General features: G+C 34.3%; 1 pseudogene; it reads right to left on the bottom strand.

The window, feature by feature from the left end:
* Window positions 1-2,206: 2,206 nt before the first annotated feature.
* LOC107900477 (uncharacterized WD repeat-containing protein C2A9.03-like) lies at window positions 2,207-3,866 on the bottom strand (annotated as a pseudogene).
* Window positions 3,867-21,354: the final 17,488 nt, after the last annotated feature.

Below are 21,354 nucleotides of genomic sequence, written 5' to 3'. Positions count from 1 at the left end.
AAACTTACCCAACTACATAACCCAACTCAAATATAAAATATAAAATTTATATTTAATACAATAAAATATTTATTATATTTATTTGTGTTTTTTAATATAATAAAACATTTATTATATTAATGTAGTGTTTTTTTAATATGAATACTTTTTAATGTGTTAGAAAACTTTTATTTTAGTGTATTTTAGTGTATTTTTAGTGCATTTAGTGTATATTTTTTTTAAGTAAATAAAAACTAATCTAAAAAAACCAAATATGGACGGGCTAGGTCGAGCCCGATTTTACCTTTCTTAAATTGTGTTGGGCTTGGACAAAAAGTAAGCCTATTTTTCGGGTTAGGTCGGGCATGAGCTTAGAAAATTGGTCTAGATACCTTGCATGAGCCCCACCCAAACCCAATTCGGTCGATGACAACCACTAATCCTTATACTATTAAAAAGAATCAAATAAGTCTAAATTGTAATAGAGTTAACATTTGCTGTATAAAAAATATCTTGAAATTAAATTTTTTTTCAATTTTAGTTCAATTTGTCATTTCCAGAACCATAAAAAATGATTTTTTAACAAAAAATGTTAAATCTATTTCAATTTAGCTTTATTTAATTTTTTATTAATATAAGAACTAAAATATTCCATTTAATAATAGAGAAACTAATTTGATAAATTACCTATAATAGAAAGACATCTCAAGTACAATTACGTTTAAATTTGTGTCACCCTGCACTTGAACTTATGTCTTATTTGCCACAACCATACAGAATACGATATTAATATGTGAATTATTAAATTTGTAAGGACTGACTAATAATTAATCAAATTTAAAGTATAGCCGACAAATAAGTTAAACAATAACAGCCTACATGATATGATCTTCAAGCTACTCTGTCCCAAGTGTCATGTTACTGACCTAAATCAATAGGTTTAGCTTTCATGTGTAAGCACATCAAAATAGACCTTCATTTTGCTGTTTTAAGTGAGCCCTAGCATTGGTTATAAAGAAAAAGTGTTTAGGGGTTTTTATCAATTTAGGTGCGTTTGGTTCGCTGTATTGGATTAGAGGTGTAATAGTAAATCAACTGTTTGGTTGAATGTAATGGAATAGAGGCGTAATAGTAATCTCGTGTTTGGTTGAATGGAATAGAGGTGTAATAGCATAATGGAAAAAAAATAAAATGACTAGAATACCCTTAGCATAAATTTGTTTTGGTAAATGATTATTGTTATTTAAATTTTAATAAGATTATTATTATCAATAATAAATATTTTAATCATATTTAAACATAATTATTATTAAATATATTTTAATTAAAATATATAATTTAATAAAATTCTTAATAATTAGCAGAAATTTGTTTTGGTAAATTATTATTGTTATTGTTATTTAAATTTTAATAAGATTATTAATATCAATAATAAATAATTTAATTATATTTAAATATAATTATTATTAAATATATTATAATTAATAAGTAACCAATATCAAACAAGGGCCATATAAGGAACCAATATCAATTGACCATAGAATAAAATCAAACATGTTGATCAGATCAACAGAATGAAAATAAAAACAGAAGCTTTCAAACTGCAGGAGGTGGAAAACATTTAAAAGAACTTCCAATCGCAACTCTCTTATTCATATGGAATTTACAATATCACTCGTGAATGAAATATCGAAGCTCAAAAACTACCCCATGAATCAATACAAGCCAATCTTAAACCAAAATCAAACAAGTTTTATCGGGTCAAAGCAAGTCAAGAATGAAGGCTGAAGCTTTTAAACAGCAGACTATGGAAAACATTACCAAATCAAACGCATGGATTTTACTAATTCAGTCTTGAACGAATATCAGAGCTTAAAAATTACCAACAAATCGCTATCAAAGCTTGAAAATTACCCAATAAATTGATATAAGGAAATCTTAAACCAAAATAAAATACGTTATATCAAAGTCAAAGCAGTCAAGAACAAAGGCTGAAGCTTTTAAACAGCAGATTACAGAAAAAATTACCACAATTCTAACATGAAATGTTAACAACCACATGCAATTTATTAAATCATCCATGAATGAATATCAAAGATCGATAATTACAGAACAAATCGATACGAATCAATCTTAAACCAAACAAAACATGTTTAATCCACTCAAAGCAGTTAAATTTGTACTCTAGCCCGAAAAGTTATATAATAGAACCCAATCATCCCAGGCGATTTTTAACCCATCCCTTAAATATTCACAATCATTCGTCTCTATAGATATTGGCTTCACCTTAGGTTTTACAATATGGAATACAAATACTGGTTATGTCGCCTGCGGTTGAACTCTAACAAGCTGCCATAAGTGCGATCAGCAACACCAACGAAGAGCGATTCTGTATCTGGGCTAAAGGATATTCCAGCAACCTCACCAAAAAAGTCAATTTCCTGGCACTTCACATACCCGGACTTGGTGTCGAAGACATGAACGAAGTCAGCTGGCTCAGCCATGGCAAGAAATCGACCATCTGATGTGAACTTGAGAGCTCTAATTGCTCCCATTCTTCCCTTCAATACAGCTAGGGACTGGGATGGTTTTCTTACATCCCACAATCTGCAAGTTGTGTCCTGATTCCCAGTAGCAAGAATGTTCCCATCACGGTGCCAAGCTGAAGCAAAAGAATAGTCCAAATGTCCTTCTAGGGTGCCAGTGACCTGCAGCATTGTACAAAATAAATTAGACATCAACAAGATTTAAACCTCAAAACGCACCATTTATTTGGATGTCCAGCAAGAGTGACATACTTTGCCAGACTGAGCATCGGCAATTAGGCAGTCGGTACTGTCTCCAAGGACTGCAAGCAACTTCCCGTCTGGACTAACAGAGGTATTCTGTTAAGAGAAGACAACCATAAAAGTAAGAAAAACAGCCGAAAAAATGGAATTCTACAGCAAGGATTTGAAGACTAGCACTTACATTTACAGACCAGTCGAATGAGAACCGGTTGAGGGTTGAAAAAGTTTCGGCATCAAAACTCTGATTTGAGCATCGTTATTTACAGCCATAACTCTCATTGCACCACTGCAGAAATAAAGAAGATTCAGTTTTATTTTAAAATGTAGTCAAAGTAATATATTGCTCAAGATAACCAAAATATTTCTCTTTGTTAGACTGCTCAAAAAGGATCAAAACATTTCTCACCTAGGATTGAGATACACATCCACCGCATTAGTGATTGCATTATCATCAGTGGTTACTTTTGTGGAGAATGCCACCCCCGGTTGATTTATATACTGCCCAAGCAGAAAAATACTCTCAACAGCGTGAGCCAAATTGCAAACATAATACTTTATCCCATAAACATTTGTCAAACAAGGAAACAGATACCTTGCAAATAAGCTCCCCCTGAAAACCACCAGCCACCATTAAATTTTCTTTAACTGCCATGGTGCTAATCTGCACCCTAGAGAGTTGCTGAGATTGTCGTTTCTACAAACATATCAAAATACAAAGTTTATCTCAACTGCTCTTCAAACAAAGCAGCAGAAGTCAAATTAAATTAATCATGGCCATATTCACTAACCAGGTTGGGAACAATTGGCTTAGCCACATTCAGCATTTCTTTGCCCTTGCGTAGCAGTGATGACTAATGCATTACCGAGTAGTTTTGCATGAGGTACACATCGTGCTTTGATGTAGCCCACAACAGATTCCTCAGCTGCATGATAAAATAAATAAATTAAACACAATACCATATATCAGCATTCTTTCAAGCATGAAAGCAGATAAAAATATCCATCACCTAGATAACTTAATTGAAACTAAAATCTTAAATTAGTGTGCATGTGTACAAGACCATACTCTTCCACATAATCCTTTCACCGACAGATAGTAATGTTACTGTTAACTAAAGACTCGTTAACTAGCTTCACCACTCACTGGGGTGACCAAAACAATTTATAGCCACAATTCAACCTTCCAGCATCGTTGCAACAAGAAGTACGGCCCAATGCCATGGTCAAGAGTATGGATAAAAAAGAAATTGGTAGTTGATAGGAAAGACAAACAAGCATTAATCTTCTTGTGCACATTAATTTCAAAATGAATTACTAGTAACATATTTGTAAGACCATGTAACCACATTTTACCACCAATAAATGTTGTGAATCCCATACAAAGAGGAAAGAAAAGAAAGGGAAAAAGAACTGTCATAAAAAGAAAAATTGGTCGTTGATTGACCATGTATGCCCCCTTTCAGTATGGGAAGCCCCAATTCACTTTCCTCAAATTTCCCATTACATAAATAACAAAATGGAAAACAAAAATTCACAGAGCACAGGTAATGCATTAAAATTTGCAACACCAAACAGAACCATGAAAGAGGGAGACCCATAAATGCAACCAGTAAGTTAGAAGGAACATTTTTAAATCATCCATGAATGAATATCAAAGATCGATAATTACAGAACAAATCGATGCGAATCAATCTTAAACCAAACAAAACATGTTTAATCCACTCAAAGCAGTTAAGAATAAAGGCTAAAGTTTATAGACAGCAGATTTAACATGTTTCGAATCTGCTTACATGCAGAAAAAACAAAAGACAGTAACAAGGTTGACAGAGAGTTAGAAACCTACCTTTCAGTTGCACTAACTCGGAAATCGGCAGAAAAGAAAATGAGAAGAAACAAAGGGAGCAAATCGGTAGAAAAGAAAAGAAAATAAACAGAGGGAAGAAAAGAAAAGAAAAGAAACGGAGGGAGCAAATCGGCAGAAGCTAGAAGGAACAGAAGAGAAACAAAGGGGAAGCAGATGGGAGAGTATAACAGGGATGGTAAACCTATGCGGCGCCTAATCTGGGCAAAATGGAAGGATTACAAATCGGTGAAATCCACCGATTAAATCAGTAACCGATTACAATGGTATTAGCAATACCATGAACCAAACATAGGAATGAGGGGGGATTGGGTGAGGCCACCGAGCTAATACACCCAACCAAATATAGTGTTAGTTTTTACTATCTTAAAAAGAGTTAAATTTAATTATCAACTTAAAAATTATTAAATTATTGTTTCTAATAAAAATGCTGCCTAAAACATTAAATCTTACGTATGGCAGTTTATGTGTACTTTATGCTAACATGTCACTATTTATCTTATATGCCACGTCAATAAATAATTAAAAAATATAAAAAGTTCATAAAAATTTTAAAAGAACACCGTGAAGTACAAGTAGATTGTCGCAAGCAGTCACATTTAAAATTTTAATATTTTAGACAATATTTTTGTAAAAAAAAAATCATTTAAATTCTTTTTCAAAAGGTTGATAGTCAGATTTGATTCTTTTTAAAAAATTGGGGTCAAATTTAACTAAATAATAATAATTAGGGCTAGATTGACTAAAAATGCAAGCATTAATGACTAAATTTGACATTGTGCCTTATTAAAATAAAAATATTGTTAAAATTTAATATTTTAAAACTAAATTTATGCAATATATAATATTATAATTGAATGCTGAAAAATATTATACAGTTTTATACCCAAATAAAGTCAGACATATGAGCCGGATAACATGTCTACCTATTAATATCATAACCCAAAGGACTGTTGGGCATAGTTATAGCCCACAAGCAATTAATCTTAGCCCAAACAAACAAAAAAACAGTTAATTCCGTTTATGGTCACTCAACTATTAAGGTATTTCTATTTTGGTCTTTCAATTACAAAATCTTTTAATTTTATCACTAGTGCATTCAAAATTTGACATTTTGATCACTCATCTCTTAATTTTATTTTTCCATCGAATTTCAACAATTTTCATTTTTCACTTAGTTTGCTTTTCAACCTTATTTTTTTAATGCTATGTTTGGTAAGAGTATTATATATCGATTAGCAATAAACTAATTCAATTGATAACATTTATCCGCTTCCATGATTTATTTTTAACAAGAGGAGGGAAATTTTTTGCTTATTTTCAAGAGGTCTTATTTTTCATAAGAATTATTACTCATCTTTCTATTTTTAAGTTCAATTTTACAAGTATATATATATACTATACCTTAAAAGAAAAGCAAAAAGACAGATTTTTTTTTGGGTAGAAAAGAACAACACAAAGCGATAGCAAAAGAAAAACATACTTTTTAAGAACTATGAAAGCTCCTTTTATCGATTAATAGAAGTCATTGGACTGAAATTTGAGGTTCATAAAAAACAGCCAAATTTGGAGGACCAGTTTCTTCAAGCCTTGCCATATGATCAACAACCGCATTTTGGGATCTAGGAACATGACAAATGCACACCTTCTATTTACAATTAAAGATACCATGAATCAAACGTAGCTCCACCATTTTTCTATTGACAGATCTACCAACCAACAATGATTCCACTAGAAGTGCATTATCAACAAAGATTTGTTTTTAATGAATTGTTATTGTATAATCTGTATATTATCTACCTAGCATTAATTATAGTTTCTTAAAGAATAAATTATTTTTTAAATGAAAAAAATATTTATAAAAATATATATTTAGTAGCTTTTATTTCATTTTTATATAACTAATTCGTTAAATATTTATAATGAATTTTTAAAATAATGGAAAATGATTCAATTGGATGCATGAAATGTTTCCTCTCCTTTTGTAGTGCGAGACAATGAAGAAAAGCTAAAGAGAAAAAAAAAAAACCAAAGTAAATGTTGTGCCTAAGAAAATTCCCCAATTATTATCAAGTTTCCATAAAAAATTAAGACAAAAATGTCGACTCTTAATACTAGTAATTTTATTGATTATTTGATAAATATTAAAATTTTAATCTGTATGGAAATTACATATTTAAAAATAATATACAATAGATAATGAAAGTTTGGTTTGAAATGAATTAATAATAACACATGTAATATTTACGATATTAAAATAAAAATTTATATTAAATTGTGAGTAAAATAAAATTTAAACACGTAAATACACTAGATTAAGAATATGAAATGCACTATAATTGCTTATCTTAGTGTTGTCATGAATCTTGGGTTAAAGTCGAGTTAACTTGCGATAACAACTCAGTCGATAACATTATCAATATATACAGTTGATGGAGTAATAAAGTATGCATAATAAAATTAAAATGTATAGGAATATTTTGAATTAAAGCTTTGGTTGAATAGTAAAATTAAAATTTTATTGACCTAAATGTCACGGGTTCAAATTTCCTTAGATACAAAATATTTATTTATTTATTTTTAAATAAAAAGATTAATTTATTTTAAATCGGAATAGGAAGCTTTTATTTGAATGATGATATTGTATTTTTGGATTCTCATGAGCAGTCCTGCGAGGCAATGCACTACACTGTTATACATCCTGTAAATGTTATTAAGGACTCCGCCAAACGGTGTTTTGGTGTAATATTGTTTTCAAGTGTTTTTAAAAGTACCATATGTTGTTCGATATTTTGGGTTAACGGCCCAGCTTGCAAAGTATCCACCCAGCTAAAGTGTTCAAAATTTTCAAATGTTTTTCATTACACCAGTTGGTTTTTATTTGTGACGTTCTATACCTCGATCTGATAGTCGGGTCAGGTGTAGGGTGCTACATATGGGTATTGATACTTATAGTATTTAATGCTTAATTTAGTGACCGTTGGCCCTTTTTCACATCGATATCTGAAGAAATTTATCGATACTTTTTTTATGGATATCGATACTCCGGTAATTTCTTGTATATTTTTCAAAACATCGAACCTTAAAATGATATCGATACCAAGAGAGGGGACAGGTATCAATACTTAATTGCAAATACCAATACTTAACACTTTTACTCAATTTTCCCTCGAAGTTAGAATGCCGATTTCATATCGATACCAAAAAATGTATTGATAAAAATATGAAGATATCGATACTTAATGATAAGTATCGGTACTATTTTCTTTTGCTAAAAAATTCCTTCAAGTCAAAATGACAATTACGTATCACTACTAGGTATGGAATCAATAAAAATGTCTAGGTATCGATATGTTTGGTTTTTGCTTAATATTCTTGAACTTCGAAGCTTAAAACAATTTTATAAGTGTTAGGGAGCAGTTTTTCACCTCTCCAAAAATATTTTTTAAGCATTCAAAATAATTTTCAAAGTGTTTGAAGATATATTAGAGTTTAAAAATATTTTGAAATAGATTTTTACTTCGGACTTCATTAAGTGTTTGTTTAAAAGCAATTTTTATTCAAAAACATTATCTTTGTTATATCAAAATATTTTATCAAATAAAGTTTAGTTTAACAAAGATTTGGTTGAGCAATAAAACTAAAGTTTTATCGACTCAAATGTCACGAGTCCAAATCCTGACATATACAAATTATTTATTAGTTTTTTTAAAATAAAAAAGATTAAAATACCCTAAAATAATATAACTTATTTTAAACACAAAAAGATCGTAATTTTTTTTAACCAAGTTGATGCGGTTTGACTCGCAACATAAACTTAGTCAAGGGTTTAAATAATAGTATAGATATATTTGAAAGGAATCCACTTATATTAGTGTAAAAATTAAAATAGTTTTACATGTTTTCATAACTTTTTCTATGATAATCGTTTCAGTGATTCAACCATTGTATTTCATATATTATTCATATAAACCATAAATGTTTATTCTGTTGTAAATTAAAAATTTCTAACTATTTGTTTTAAGTAAAAAAAAGCTTTCATCCATTCAATATAAATTAACATTTATTATATTTTAAATTAATATGATAGATATATGAAATCGATTCAAAAATTTATATGCATAACAACTACAATCATATATATATTATTGCAAGTTCTAAAATCCAAAGCTGACGTGAACAACTTACTTAACTAACATGTGGAAGTAAATTTTTTATATAAGAAAATAAAATTATATAAAATTATCATAAAAATAAATAACAATTTCATAAATAATAATATATCTTAATATTTAAAATTATTATCATTATATTTTTATAATTTATAATTTTAATTTTGTTTATTTATTAAATTTAGAAATGATTATAAAATATATATCATTTAATTTAAATATAAAAGAACTAAATATATAAAATTTTCATTTTTAAAAATTCTAATATATATTATTTAAATATAATTGAAGTTATTAAAACTTTTATTCAATATCCGATGGTACCTACCCGCTTCTATGATAAGTCTATTAAACAGCATGTAGTCCACATGCGTATAAAATAATGAGTGAACCAAATTAAATGAATGTAGCCTGAAAACTCTATGAGGAATCCTCTTGCCATTGGAGGTGAATCGATTGATGCATTAATGGAGGAATCTATGTCCTTTAAGGATAATTTTATGGGTCGGTGAGGGATAGGAGGTCAGTTGACTAAGACCATCTCACATGCGGTGGTGACTAAGGTTTTGTATAAGAATTGTCGCATCTCATACATTTAGGGTGGGTTTGGATGGAGGGTGAAGTGCGGTATGGTACGGTGTATTTAGTTTACTTTCAGTCTCATGTTACAGTATTATTACATTATCTAATCTTATCATCACGATTATTTTTACACTAACATAATCGCATTGCCCACCCAAACCCACCCTTAAAAAAAGACTTTTACTTGGTGAAATTATTATAGTAAAGTTCTTTATGAGGGACGTTGAGTGGTATTTGGACAATCTTTAACTATTCAAATATGGATATTTACATGTCAATTGAATCTTAATTCAATTAGTATAAGCATTTTTGTTAATGTAGGAGGATGTGAATTTGAGTACGTTGAAGTATATTATCCTCTTATTTATCCTCTAAGTATTGTGTGAAAAAGAACAAATATGATCAAAACATATAATAAGATGATGATTTGTATAAATGTGAGAAATTGATTGATATCCTAAAATTAAAATTGAATGAAGGTTGTCCAACCCTTCATAATAATGGAGATGATGCAACCGGTGAAAAAGTGACAACCATCTATGGTGGAGGTTATCAATCGACACGTAGAAGAAGAAGAATTTGGGGATTGATGTTGGTTAAATGAAGATTATGGTGACAAAGGTGTATGAAAATAAGGAGCTTGAGATTTGTGGTATTAGAAGATTTAAATGCCCACAAAATCTGCACCTACCTATAATATTGACTTTAAATTGAATTTGAGTATGAGTGGTCCAAGTAGACAAGGGCAAATAAATTGTAAACGAAAGTCAAATAGATGTTTTTGTAAAAAAAATTCGGTTTAAAAAATAGTTTTATTGTATAGTGAAAATTTAATTTTTTTTTTAAAATTGAACGGTTATGTTATTTATAACAAAAAATCCTTTTATTAAATTTACACTTGTGTTTGGAATAGGCGATTTAGGTCATTTTTTTAGCTTTTTATCAATATGATTTTCTTCACTATTCTTGAACCTTCCGCTTACTTGGAGTGTAGACTCTAATTCACGAATCAATAAACACAACAAAACTTTATTGATAGTTTAGTAGGGAGATCAATTTCTCTTTATGGACTAAAAACTAAAAACTGATAATTCAAGAAAATAAAATTTATCTTTAAATAAATTATCGCTATCTTCTAGCAGAGTTTCAACGCTCGATATGTGCTTTTTTTTGTTTATAGGGAAAAGTTACAAGATATCTACTTAATAAGGGGTAACAAAATAATAATATTTTAATTGAAAATACACTTATCTTTACTGGGATAGGCTATGGGTGACACCCTCTTCTCTAGGAACTAGGGGTGTCGCATATCATGTACCAAGATGAGCCATCAGGTTTGTCTCATGTATATAATTATATGTGTTATCTGATCCTTTAACCAATTTATAGAATTTAATCAACCTAATAGAAAATTTTCTATTCCCAAAATATTATTTATTTAATTAATTAAAATAAATTTAATTATTTTCGCAATGAAATTATTTTCTTAACCTAGTTCTAATTACGTTAAAGCCATGACTAATTTATTGTACTAGAATATATAAGTAAATAAGTTTACTTTTCTTGTTTAATACGACTGAGATGACTAATTAATTTAATTTCCACTTTAAATTTTAATTATTAAATTATAATTAAAATAATAATTTAAAGAAATAATTTAAAAGTCATCTTCTTTGTACAAGCCCAATTTTAACCCAGCCCAAACCCATCACCAAAACAACCTACCAGCCCAAACCCAAGACCCAAAATAGACCCTCAGCCCAATTACAAACAAACCCTAACCCAAACACTGTCAGAAAAAACCTAACCCCTAACCCTAGCCGCCGCACCTAGTCCACCTGCCCCTGCCACCGCCGCGCCGCACGTCACGTCTCTGCCATTACCAACTCCACCCACTTGCCTGCAAAATCAGAGAAAGAAATGACAAATAATAGATCAAATATTGTAAATATGGCTATAAAGCCATAACAACCAAAAAAAAAGGATTTTGAAGGAGAAGAAATAGAAACAAAAGAAGGTGGTTACCGATTTAGATCTAAAGGTCTCTTTTAACTTTCACTTCTTTTTACTCTATTTATTTTTGTTTTATTTTAAAAATATACGAAAAACAAAAAAAAAAAGAATAAAAAGGAAAGACTTTTACCTTCGCCGGTGGTGCCGGAGCGCTCAGGAGGCCGAGGAGAGTCATCGGAGAGAAAAGGGGAGATTTTTGATCTCCCCGCCGCCGTACACGGCGGCGCCGGCGCCGGAGGGCGGCGGCCGGTGCGGTGGCTCTCGACCGGACCCTTGGCCGGCGCTCAGAGAGAAAAAGGGGAGGGAGAGAGAGCATTTCGGGTTTTTTTTTTGAAAAGGGGAGAAGAATGAAATTTTTGAAATTTTTTTGAATATATAGGCGTGTGAAACGACGCCGTTTTGGCCCAGCTCCATAACGCCCAAAACGACGTCGTTTTGCTTTGGACCCGCGACCCGACCCGCTCCGACCCGAAGGATCCGCGTGTTTTTAATTTTCGGGCTATTTACGCGCGCAGTCCCTCTGACTTGTGGCGTGTTTCAATTTGGTCCTATTTCGCTATTTCTTTGTTTTAATTTGACCACAAATTTTTATTTCTGTTTCATTTTAGTCCCCTGAAGCGCCGCGTTTTGAGATTTTGGTCTATTTTCCATTTTGGTCCCTCTCCTTTCCGTGCGTGTTGCAATTTAGTCTTTTTAGTCCTTTTTTATTTCGAATTTACCCAGTATTTTTTATTTTACTTCGATTTAGTCCTCTTTTTAGTACTTTGCTATTATTATTATTATTATTATTATTATTATTATTATTATTATTATTATTATTATTATTATCATCTTTACTATTATTAGTATTGGTATTATTGTTGTTTCTTTTATATCTCCATTCATATTTACTTATGTATCTTTAAATATATATGTCTTATTATTATAATATAAGGGCTTGTATATATACATGTACATATTTTACATATAATTGGTTTAATATATATACGTATACTCATATTTCTTTTTTATATATATCTATATACATATACATATTTTATTTTTATAAGTATATATATTTATATGTATGTATTTATGTATTTTTGTATATCTTAATTTGCATAGACATATACATACATATTTTCAATATATTTTAAACATATATATATAAATTAACGTATTTATTTGTATACGTATGTATATTTTCATTATTTTTAAACTTTCATTTGTACATACATATTTTCATGTGTCTACTTTATATATGCACTTCATTATTTTCATATTCCATAATTTTATACACCTATATATATATGTACATATTTTTATATATATGCATTTTTTTTTAAAATATACTTTATATATATATTGTAATTTATGAATATACACATATTTTATTTTTTGTCTATACATATAAATATATATAAATCCCTTTACATTTTAATTGTATTCACTATTTATTTATTTCACTTTCATTATTGTTTTGAACGAATGTTTAATTTATTTGTTTATATACATTGTTATTTTATATGATTGTAGGTTTGACTTTTATTTATTTTATATTGTTGCTATTGCTCGTATCATTTTTACACTTTTGTATTCATTATGATTTTGTCATGTATAACAATGTAATTTGCTTTCACATTTTTTACTACGGCTTCATGTTTTTATTTCACTCGATAATAAAATTTGTTTAAAAAAATGATATTTTGTGTTTAGATTCGAGGAGGATCGTACCCTAACTTACTGGGTTTCGATTTCCACAATAAATCTAAACACACTAATCTTTTCAAACTCAAGTTTTGAAACGATCTCGGGAATTAAGAAAAGATCGTGTCCTAACTTACTGGGCATGATCCCTTTCCTAAACCCGAGATAATAAAATATCTTTTAAATAAGTAAAATTCTGGCATTCATTCACGTATTGGGAATTTGAGACATTGTATTCTAACTTACTGGATATGATTCTCTTCCTCGAATAATGTGAAATATGCCCATTTTCCTGAAAATTTTCAACGTTTTAATACAAGGATCGTATTTTTTTAATTCTTCTAAGTTTTCAATTTTCGACATTAAGACATTAAGCAATCAACTAAGGTACCAATTTTGGGCGTATCGAGGGTGCTAATCCTTCCTCGTGCGTAACCGACTCCCGAACCCGTTTTCTGAATTTCGCGGACCAAACTTGTTGTTTTAATAAAATCAAACCGTTTATTAAAAACGACCGCTTTTCGAGGTGATCCAATCACACCTTATAAAAAGGATTGGTGGCGACTCCTGTTTCATTTTTTTCAAAACCCAAGTCGACCCCGTTTTTATCCAAAAAATGGTGTCAACAGCTTGGCGACTCCACTGGGGATAAAGAATAAGAGAGTCAAGCCACGAGTTGATTATTTTTTGTCTTTTTGTCGAAAGTTAAAATTTTGGGTTTAAATTTACGATCCTCTCATTGCATTTCATTTGTTTTGAGTTATAGTTTTCATCAGGTTTTGTATTTTAAATTTTTATATCTTTCTGCATTGCATTGCATGACCGTTGGTTACACCCTTTTAAGTGGGAGTGAGAAACTACGCCTTCGTGAGGTTTTCACCTCCGCATGGGATAGTGAATCGCTTTCGGGATACATCCGTACCTATGTCTTCGTGAGATTTTCATCTCCGCATGGCCATAGGGAAATGTATTCCCCTGAACCGAACTCGGTCTGTATGAGCCTATAATGGGTAAAGATCGAGGAATCTGCTGGTTCAGGTACCTTATCTTTAGAACCAAACCACATGTAATGAGCCATAGGAACCGACCTAGGTAGAGCTACTCCAAATTTTTAGTGCCTACCTAAATGAATGTTGTATTTATTTGTCGTTTATTTTAAATCTTATTCTGTGTTTAATGCTAATTTACTTTGTTTGTGATTGCATGGCATCTTCATTCTAAAAGAGGTGTCGATTCGCGTTCAGTTTCTTGGTAGAAAGCTTATCATGGAAAAGGGGTTTGTTGATAAAGTAGAGGATAATGCGGCTGTGCGAATATGGGCTGAAACGACACAACGGGAGAAAGGCGATAGTCTTACCAAAGGGTACGTGTCAGAATTGTGGGATTTTACCCGTATCAGTGTAATCCAGAATGTCCTTCGAGAAATGAAAGAAGTCTGGGATCAATGGGATGTCGAGGCCAAGCAGCTGTTCTATTGTAACTACGGTGACCTACCTTATCTGCTTAGTGTCAAAGTGGACAAGTATTTATTCCGAGCCCTTGCCCAGTTCTGGAATCTTGCCTACAGTTGTTTCACTTTTGGGAAAGTAGATTTGACGCCTACTGTGGAGGAGTATACGACCTTGTTTCGGTGCCCAAAGATTCAAGTCGACAAGGCTTATTCCAGAGCTGCTTGTGTCCCTCCATTGTTAAAGAAATTAATGAACATCACTGGGATGAGCGAGCAGTGGGTCGCTGCCCGGATCCAACAGAAAGGCGACAGTAAATGTGTTCCTTGGAAAAGTTTGCGAGATTTGGTGCTTGTACATCCTGACTTAAAGAAAAGGGTCGATATCTTCGCTTTAGGTATCTATGGACTAGTGGTTTTCCCCAAAGCTTTAGGACACATAGATGAGGCTGTATCTGATTTGTTTGATCGGCTTAGTAAAGGGGTGACACCGGTTCCGGCAATACTCGCTGAAACTTTTAGATCCCTGAATGCGTGTCGAAAAGCAGGGGAGGGAAGGTTTATTGGATGCGCGCAGCTCTTATTGGCATGGTTCCATAGCCACTTCTGGAAGGTCGAAAAGGTCTCTTATCGGGTATTCTCCGATAGCTACTCCCCTCTAGGAGAATTGGTGGCCACGCCAAGACGGGATGATATTTCAGAAGAAAAATGGATAGAGATACTCCAGAATCTCCAGGATGAGGATATTGAATGGAGGGCTCCTTGGTTAATTCCTGATGAGATATTATACCGATGCGGAGATTTTGACTGGGTTCCGCTGCTCGGAATATGGGGAGCTATCGGATATGCTCCTCTACTCGTATCAAGACAGTATAGATCACGACAATTCATACCAGCAACGCAGGGGTTGGCTTATAGTGATTTTTCATATAGGGAGGACAATTACAAGAAGAAGGTTCGAGAAATATCTAGTGCCTGGAACCAGACTCGTCGAATGAAGATCTTAGCCGTGGGTCCGACAATTACCCCCGAGTATGGTCAGTGGCGTGATCAAAGGATCAACGACAACATCCCGGCGTCAAATTCAGAAACTGCTCGATCTTTAGAGGAACACTTACAAGTTTTGCCTTCTGAGATAGAAATCATCAAACAAGAATTCGAAAAAAGGAGTTTAGAATTGGGGAAGAAGATAGAACAACTAGAGGAAGAAAAAATGCAGTTAGGGCTGGATGTGGACATTCAAAGATTAGAGGCCAACAAGTTGAGAAAAGGAAAGAACAAAGCAGAAGAAGATTTGGACAGCCTGAAGACAGATTACAAAAGTTGCGTAAGTCGGTAAGAGCTGCTGGCTTGGGTAAAACGCCAGAACAATGGCGACAAGAAATTCAGGAGGAAAAGACGAAAGCTAATCAATGGGAAAAGAAATTCCAGGATACTCGGGCTCGAGAAGTCGCCTTGGGAAAGAGTCTACTAGATTGCCAAGACGAGAAGACGGAGTTGAAGGTCCGGATAACTGAACTAGAAAATCGCTTCACCAGTACTGTAATCGTAATGCTACGGTTGAATTAAGGGCGAGCTTAGACAAAATTGAAGAATTGAAAGGACAAATAGGAGGGCTAGAGAATGCATTGCACAATAGTGAAATCCGAATAGAGCTTCTGGAAGAAAGTAATGAGCAGTGGCAAAGACAATTCCGTCGGTCTCAAGAGCAGATTGGAGAAAGAGATTATATTATGGGAGAGGCGGTGACTCAAGTGCGCGAGGTAGCTGATCATCTGCAAACTCTAGCAGTTCAGGCTGATCTATTAAGTTTGAAGTATGAGTTAGAGTCCGACAGGGGCCGAGAGTTAGCTTGGCTTCTTAGAAAGGTTAAGGCTTTGAGTGTAAGGGCAAAGCCATATATGTAGTCTATTTTATGTAAAGAAACTCTTTATCTAGTAAAGTTTTCTAATGGAGTTGAATGAGAATCAGTGCCTCTTTTTCTTTGCATTCTTTTCATGCATTGCATCACATCATATGCATTAATGACCATTAAAAAAACTAATCGAATAAAATCATTTCAGTTAACCTGGAAAACCAACAAAATTACGGTACCCGAGCTAAGACAAAAATTATGGACCAAAGGTTGGAGAGGCTAGAGCGACTTCAAAAGAAATGCAAGACCAGTTGCAGGCGCAAATGAAGGAGCAAATAGAAAAGATTCAGCGTGACATGGTACAAAAGATGGAGGAGTCCCAAAATGATCTGGTGGCTAAGATGACGCAATTATTGAAGGGAGTAGATAAGGGTAAAGGGCCTGTGATTGTTAGTGAAGAAGAAAACAATGGTCAACCACTTTATCCTCCAGGTTTCACGCCTCCGCATGTGCAAGTACAGACTGAGCTGCATCCGCGGAGACCCTCTGTGTCGGTTAGGCCCCAACAGTCCAAGGCGATGCTTCAATCCCAATGAATTTTCAATCCGGAGCGTGCTTTAATCCCGGCGATAGCCCGAATAATATTGCTGTCCCAGATCTTGACGAGATGGTTGAAAAGGACAAGGCGAAGGAAGAATTTCCAAAACAATTTGAGGAGAAATGGAAATGGATAGAAGAGAAGTTTAGGGCAATAGAAAGTAGCGAAAGCTATGGAATAGATGCAAAGGATCTGAGCTTGGTTCCGGACTTGGTGCTCCCTTACAAATTTAAGATGCCGGAATTTGAGAAATACAACGGGACTAGTTGCCCAGGATCCCATATTACTATGTTTTGTAGAAGAATGACGGGGCATATTAATAATGATCAATTATTAATACATTGCTTTCAGGAAAGTCTTACGGGACGGCGTCAAAGTGGTACAATCAGCTGAGCCAGCTAAAATTGCTACTTGGAGGGATTTAGCACAGGCTTTCCTGAGACAGTACAATCATGTCTCAGAAATGATGCCTGACAGGATAACTCTGCAAAATTTAGAGAAGAAATCGAACGAAAGCTTCAGACAATATGCGCAGAGGTGGCGAGAGGTGGCAGTTCAGGTGCAACCACCGCTTTTGGAAAAAGAGATGACGACGCTTTTTATTAATACTTTGAAAGCCCCGTTCATCACTCACATGTTGGGAAGCGCTTCAAAAAATTTCTCGGATATAATCATGAATGGTGAAATGATTGAGCATGCCATTAAAAGTGGAAAAATAGATGGAGGAGAAAATAATAGGAGGGCACCCCGAGGAAAAGAGAAAATGAAGTGAATAATGTGAATGCTTATGGTAGGTCAATTACTGTGAATCAACCAAAGAAAGTGGTTGCTAATCAACAGGGTCATCAAGACAAGAGTCAGGAGCTAGGCAAACTACTGAAAAGCCCCAATTCACGCCAATCCCGATGTCATACAAGGAGTTGTATCAAACTTTATTCGATGCACATGTTGTTGCTCCTCGTTACTTGAGTCCTCTACAACCCCCGTATCCAAAATGGTATGATACGAACGCGCAATGTGATTATCATGCGGGAATTTCTGGGCACTCGATAGAAAATTGTACTGCCTTCAAGAAGGTAGTAGAAGGACTCATCAATTTAGGTGTTGTCAAACTTGACGACTCACCTAACGCAAAGAATCCGTTACCTAATCACGCAGATAAGGGGGTGAATATGGTTAGCGAAGGTACGGGAGAAGAAGTCAAGACTGACATTGCTGAAGTAAAAACTCCATTGAAACGGGTCTGGAAAGAAATGGCGAAAAGAGGTTTGGTTATTTCAGATTCTGAGGAAGGGCATGAGATGGGAAATTATTGTGAATTTCACCATAAAACAGGGCACGAAATCCAAGAATGTGAAGGATTTAAGGCTTTGGTTCAAAGCATGATGGATAACAAAGAGATGAGGTTTTACGAAGATGCGAAAGAAATGAGGAGCATATGCGCGACAGAGTTGGGAACAAAGGCTCCAAATCATCCTGTGGTCATTATCTCACGCCCTAAGGGTAATGAGGTTAGGGCCCAGGTAACACCGAAAATTGTAATCCAGAAACCATCAAATTTCTCTTATAGGGATAACAAAATGGTGCCGTGGAATTACGGGTGTAATGTGACCGTTTTGGGAAAAGAAGCAGAAAGAAATCAGGAAACAGGTTCTTACACGCGCAATGGAAAAAGATATGACGCTCAAGCAGAGTCGTCCAGGGAAGAGAATTGGAAGAAAGAACAGAGGAAAGGGAAAGCAGTAGAAGTTGAACCATTGGTAAATGAACCAATAAAAGAAGAGGAGGCAAAGGAGTTTGTGAAGTTTTTGAAACACAGTGAATACAGTGTTGTGGAGCAACTACACAAACAGCCAGCCCGCATTTCTGTATTAGCTTTACTCTTAAACTCGGAAGTACATCGGAATGCACTATTAAAGGTGCTAAACGAAACATATGTGGCTGACGATATTTCGGTAAACAAGCTGGATCGGCTGATCAACAATATTGGTGCTGACAATTTTATCTTCTTCAGTGATGATGAAATACCATCCGGAGGAAGAGGTTCTACTAAAGCCCTACATGTTACTGTCCGATGCAAAGGGTACACACTCCCGGGGGCCTTGGTTGATAATGGATCTGCACTAAATGTATTGCCTTTGTCCACTCTTAGCCGATTACCAATAGACAGTTCGCACATGAAAGCATGCCAGAGCATAGTAAGGGCATTTGATGGAACAAAAAAGGAGGTTATGGGGAGAATTGAGGTACCATTAAGGATTGGCCCAGTCACTTATGAGGTGGATTTCTTGGTAATGGATATTAAACCCTCCTACAACTGTCTATTGGGGAGACCGTGGATACACTCAGCAGGGGCAGTACCTTCATCATTACATCAGAAGGTGAAGTTGGTATCGGAGGATCGGTTGGTAACAATAGATGCAGAGGAGGATATTATCGCAATGATGACTAGCGATGCACCTTATGTGGACATCAACGATGAGGCACTAGAATGTTCTTTTCGGTCGTTAGAATTTGTGAACGCGATGTTTATTGCGGAGGGAAATAGAATTCCAGTACCGAAAATATCCAGGACCACTGAGATGGGATTGCGATTGATGGTAGGAAGAGGAGCCTTACCCGGGAAAGGATTGGGAAAATATCTTCAGGGAAGGATTGAGGCACCAATGCCGAAGGAAAAGTTTGATAGATTTGGTTTAGGGTACAAGCCAGACATGAAGCAGAAGAAGAAAGAAATAGAGAAGAGACAAGAGAGAAGAAGGGCGCGTTTGAATGGACATGAAGCTAAGTGTGAGCCTTTAACCTTTCCCCACATATCTTCATCTTTTGTGTCGGGAGGATTTATTCATTCTGAATGTGGGGTGTCCGGTAGCGGCATGGGAGGAATGTTGGAAAACGTTTATATTAACGCCATAGAAGCAACGGAAAGGAGGGCTTTGTTGGAGATCTGCCCTTATGAGCCTGGAAGCGAGCTAAACAATTGGACTGCTGAAGAAATCCCTGTAGTCTTTAGGGCTTATTCAGAGTAATGCTCAAAACATTCCTGTTGTTTGTTGGCCTAGAAACGATACGAAATTTTTTGTGAAATAGGCATTGGGCCTAAATATCATTATTTTAATGAAATACGTGTCTATGTTCATCTCGATTAGTCATTTTTTTCCCTTTTATATTTTCATTTGGTTGATTGTCTTACAAATAATTCTTTCATTTGTAATTCTTTTGCACAAACACATTCATAAATTTATATTCTTGGTATATTCTTTGATCTGCCCACATAGGTCTTCAGATATCAATGACATGAGTGACGCTGCCTCAAACGCGGAGCCTATTTTTGAGCAAGAAGTGTGTTCAGAGGGATCCCACGACTTTGAAAATGACGAAGATTATGATGCATCTCCGGACTTGTTAAGAATGATGGAACAAGAGGATAAGCATATCCTACCTCATAGGGAATCGTTAGAAATAGTGAGCCTAGAGGATGGAAAGGAGGTGAAAATTGGGACTGAAATCACCGCAAAGACAAGGCAAGACCTCATTAATTTGCTCCGAGAGTTCAAGGATGTTTTCGCGTGGTCGTACCAAGATATGCCTGGGCTAAGTACTAACATTGTGGTGCATCGTCTGCCCATAAAGGAGGATTGTAAACCCGTTCAACAGAAGCTTAGGAGAATGAGACCTGATATTGTGTTGAAAATAAGAGAAGAAGTCAAAAGACAATTCGATGCTGGATTCTTGCAAGAGGTCAAGTATTCGGATTGGGTAGCCAACATCGTCCCTGTTCCCAAAAAAGATGGAAAGGTACGAATGTGTGTGGATTATAGGGATTTAAACAAGGCTAGTCCAAAGGACAACTTTCCACTGCCTCACATTGATACTTTGGTAGATAACACGACGGGCTATTCATTGTTTTCTTTCATGGACGGTTTCTCTGGATACAATCAAATAAAGATGCATCCTGGAGACATGAAGAAAACCACATTCATTACCTTATGGGGAACATTCTGTTACAAGGTAATGCCCTTCGGATTGAAGAATGCGGGAGCAACATATCAAAGAGCTATGGTGACTTTGTTTCACGACATGATGCACAAGGAGATCGAAGTCTATGTTGACGATATGATCGCGAAGTCTAGAATGGAAGAAGAGCATGTTCAGGTCTTGAAAAGGTTATTTTTGAGATTAAAGCAATTTCAGCTCAAGCTTAACCCGGCCAAATGCACGTTTGGAGCCAGATCAGGGAAGTTATTAGGCTTCATAGTTAGCAAAAAGGGGATCGAGGTTGACCCAGACAAAGTAAAGGCAATACGAGATTTACCTCCCCCGTGCACTCAGAAGGAGGTTCGAGGTTTCCTAGGGAGGCTGAATTACATTG

This window comes from Gossypium hirsutum, chromosome D06 (genome assembly GCF_007990345.1).
Source record: "Gossypium hirsutum isolate 1008001.06 chromosome D06, Gossypium_hirsutum_v2.1, whole genome shotgun sequence".
Lineage (NCBI taxonomy): Eukaryota > Viridiplantae > Streptophyta > Magnoliopsida > Malvales > Malvaceae > Gossypium > Gossypium hirsutum.
The sequence above is the reverse complement of the archived record's forward strand: the minus strand, read 5'-3'. Positions and strand labels throughout refer to the sequence as shown.